The sequence below is a fragment of the Ornithorhynchus anatinus genome, chromosome X1 (assembly GCF_004115215.2).
Source record: "Ornithorhynchus anatinus isolate Pmale09 chromosome X1, mOrnAna1.pri.v4, whole genome shotgun sequence".
NCBI classification, from domain to species: Eukaryota; Metazoa; Chordata; class Mammalia; order Monotremata; family Ornithorhynchidae; genus Ornithorhynchus; species Ornithorhynchus anatinus.
The window spans coordinates 35,438,224-35,441,744 of NC_041749.1; the positions used below are offsets into that span (position 1 = coordinate 35,438,224).

The following is a 3,521-nucleotide window of genomic DNA, read 5'->3' on the forward strand; positions in this document are numbered from 1 at the left end:
GTGCTTGGCATGTAGTAAGGATTTAACAGATACCATCATCATCTGTAAAATGGGGATTAAGACTGTGAGCCCCATGTGGGACAGGGACTGTGTCCAACCCGGTTTGCTTGTATCCACCCCAGTGCTTAGTACGGTGTCTGGCACATAGTAAGCGCTTACATACCACAGCTGTTATGTCTGTCATCCAAAGGCTCACCTGGCTCATTCAAACAAGCATCTGGTGACTGGGGGAGTTAACCCATGGTCCCATGGCAGGGCCTCGTGGAGGTCCATCCATCCCTGGCTGTAAAGGCAGGGCCCGGCTCTCCTTGGCCCAGGCACCGACTTTACGCTAAAGGCCTGCAAGCCACTCTCGTGCCTCTGCCCCACGACCCAGACTGAATCGGGCATTCCACAGGAGCATGGAGCTTCCTGGCACTTATCTCCCCGGGGCAGGGCCTCCCACCCCCCTCCTCGCCTTCCCCGGCCAGCCACACCGTACCCCCTCGTCGGCCTGGGGGAGGATGACGGAACATTCTGTTCTGCTGAGCGCACGGCGGAGGTATGTGAGCAGAGGGCAAATCTCCACACGAGGCCCCTCCTTGGACAGAAGAAGGCAGTAATGACCGGTCAGAACAACCGGCTTCCTGCCTGTCACACTCTGTTCCAGAGTCCCCGTTGGGTTCCCGTGGCTCACGTAGGCGCCGTCCGGATTCAGCCGGCTCCGGGGGCCGTCCGGTTTGTCTGGGCTGAGAGGACCCTGCAGCCGCCCCAAACGGCAGCCTCATCTGAACGGTGTCTACCGGAATGCACACAAAGACGGCATTCGCAGAGCGGCTATAAACAAAGCAGGAAGGCACTCGATGAATTTCGCCAGGAAGGAACTGTCGGCTAAAAATGGATTTGTGTCTTCGCTGCATTCCGCGGGACCCCTTCTCCCCCCACCACTCCCACCCGCCACCGGCATAGCATCCTGCCTTTTGACAGCCAAACTCGGTTGAGAGACCGTTTCTGCTCCGTTTGGTCGGCTGGCTCCACTTCTGCCTCATCCCCTATCCGTGGGGGTCCTGCAAGACTCCTTGGCTCATTCCCATACTCTTTTCCCTCTGCACACAGTAAGCCCTCAATAAATACCACTGATGGGTTGCGTTCACTCTCTTGGGAAATTCACTCACTCCATTTTCCATTTTCATCTTTATGGGGATGACCCACAAATCCAATCTCTAGCCCTGACCTCTCACCACCTAGCCAATCTGGCAGGTCCTGTAGACAACAGGACACCCCCCCACTGCTGGTATGCCAACTTCAAAATGGCCAAAATGCAACTTCTCATCCTCCCTCCTGAACTTTTCTGTTCTCCCAACTACCCCTTCTCTGCTCACAACACCTCCATCCTCCCTGTGTCTGAAGCCACAGGCCTTGGGAAACTTTCAACCAATGGCTAAAATCAGTAGAGATTTCTTCTGAAACATTTTGCAGCTCTGGCCATTCCTCACCACCTAGGGAAGCTACTTACCCAGGTTCGAGCAATCAGGATCAGTAGTGTAGTGAGGCAGTCTCCCTGACTCCAATTTCTCCCCACTTTGTGCTTCTGCCTGGATCGGCTTCCAGAAATGCTACTTAGAAACATCTCCCTTTTTCTCAAAATCCTTCCATGGTTGCCCATCTCCCTCCCCATTAAGTCAACACCTCTTACCAATGGCTTTTTATGTTCTTTACCAGTTCTCTTCACCTTACCTTAACAATTCTCCTCATCCACTACTCCCCAAGCATCTGTACCCCACAGTTACCTTGCTCACCTCTGATATTTTGCTCATATTTTACCGGGGCCTGGAATTCCCTTCCCTACAAACCCATCACACTTCATCACTCCCCACCTTCAAAGCCCTCCTAAAATCCAAGCTTCTCTAACAAGCCTTCCCTGACTAAAGACCAAATTAACCTTTACAATCCTTCAGCTACTTCTGGCACTTACGTATTTATTTATGCCCCTCTTTGGCACTAGCATATAGATGCCTAGTTCACTGAACATTGAATTTGGTTTATTCTGATTCCATTATGGTGAGTATTTCCATGTCTGCCTTCCCCATTAGAGTGTAAAACCCTTCTGGTCAGGGAATGTATCTTGTTAATTGTACTTCCCAAACATTTAGTACACTGCGGTGAGCTTACAAGGTAACCAGTAAATACCCTTCCTTTTCCTCCTCCTTTTCCTCCACCTCCTCCTCCCCTTCCATTTCCTCCTCTTTCATATTTACTCAGAGAACAGTCCACCTGTTGTTCCCTACTGTTCTCCAGAGAGAAATCCATACCTCACTCAGATGAGGAGTATTTCTGAGAGCTGGTTCCGGGTGAGGCGTCTCTAGGAAATCGTATTCTTGATGCTGTGAAGAAAGAAATGGTAAACTGGGGTCTGGTCCTCCCTTTTCAACCAACAGATTGCTGGGATCTACCCTAAGGAAGAGAAGATGTCTTCTCCACTCCTTCACGCTGTCACGGGGACTCCTGTTGACCCTTGCTCCAATCCAGAAGGGACTCAAACACCTATGGCACAGGGTCTCAGCTTCCGAGCACTGGGTAGGCCACTGCCATGGCTGTGGCTGTGCCTTCTGAGCCATGAGGCGCCTGAGACCTACAGCTTTAGCCCCAATTCTCCACTGCTCTTGTTGTGTATATCGTTGGCCTTGTCTTTTATTTTTTTCATCTTTCCTTCTGTGTCTCTTTCTACCCCTTCCCTCCCTGATACTCTTAAACTGTCACACAGCAGATGCCATGTCAACATCTCATCTGAATGCTTCTTTCCCAGTATTTAGTTCAGGGTTTTGCATATAGTCTTGTCTTATGCTGCAGAGTCATTTCTGACCCATTAGTGACTCCATGACACATCCCCCCAAGAACGCCCCATCTGTAACTGCTCTGGTAGTGCCCGTTGTTGGGTAGGGATTGTCTCTATTCGTTGCCAGATTGTACTTTCCAAGTGCTCAGTGCAGTGCTCTGCATACAGTACGCGCTCGATAAATATGACTGAATGAATAGTTTACCCATAGAGTTTTCTTGGTAATAGTACAGAAGTGGTTTCCCATTGCCTTCTTCCATGCAGTAGCTTGAGTCTCCGCCCTCAACCCTCTCCCATGCCGCTGCTGCCCAGCACAGGGGAGTTTTGACTTGTAGCAGATTGCCTTCCACTCACTAGCAACAGCCCAAGCTAGGCATGGAATGGGTAGGCCTCTGCTTGACTCTCCCTCCCATAGCTGAGACTGGTAGAGTGCTGGAAACTCTGCAGGTGTGAACCTGAGAGGGGATTGCATTCAGTAGGGATTCCATAAATACCGGGAGTCAGAAGGACCTGGCTTCTAATCCTGGCATTGCCGCTTGTCTGCTGTGTGACCTTGGACAAGTCACATAATGTCTCTGTATCTACCTCATCTGTAACGTGGGGATTAGGACTGTGAGCCCCATAATAATAATGGTATTAGTTAAGCACTTACTATTTGCCAGACACTATTCTAAGCCCTGGGGTAGGTACAAAATAATTGGGTTGG

At 50.5% G+C, this 3,521-nt stretch overlaps 1 non-coding gene across 1 annotated transcript; it reads right to left on the reverse strand.

Moving 5' to 3' along the window:
- Positions 1-3,142: 3,142 nt before the first annotated feature.
- On the reverse strand, positions 3,143-3,280 carry LOC114807220. Its single transcript, XR_003755272.1, has one exon. It is a non-coding gene; the product is annotated as a small nucleolar RNA SNORA7 (small nucleolar RNA).
- Between the last annotated feature and the right edge of the window lie 241 nt (positions 3,281-3,521).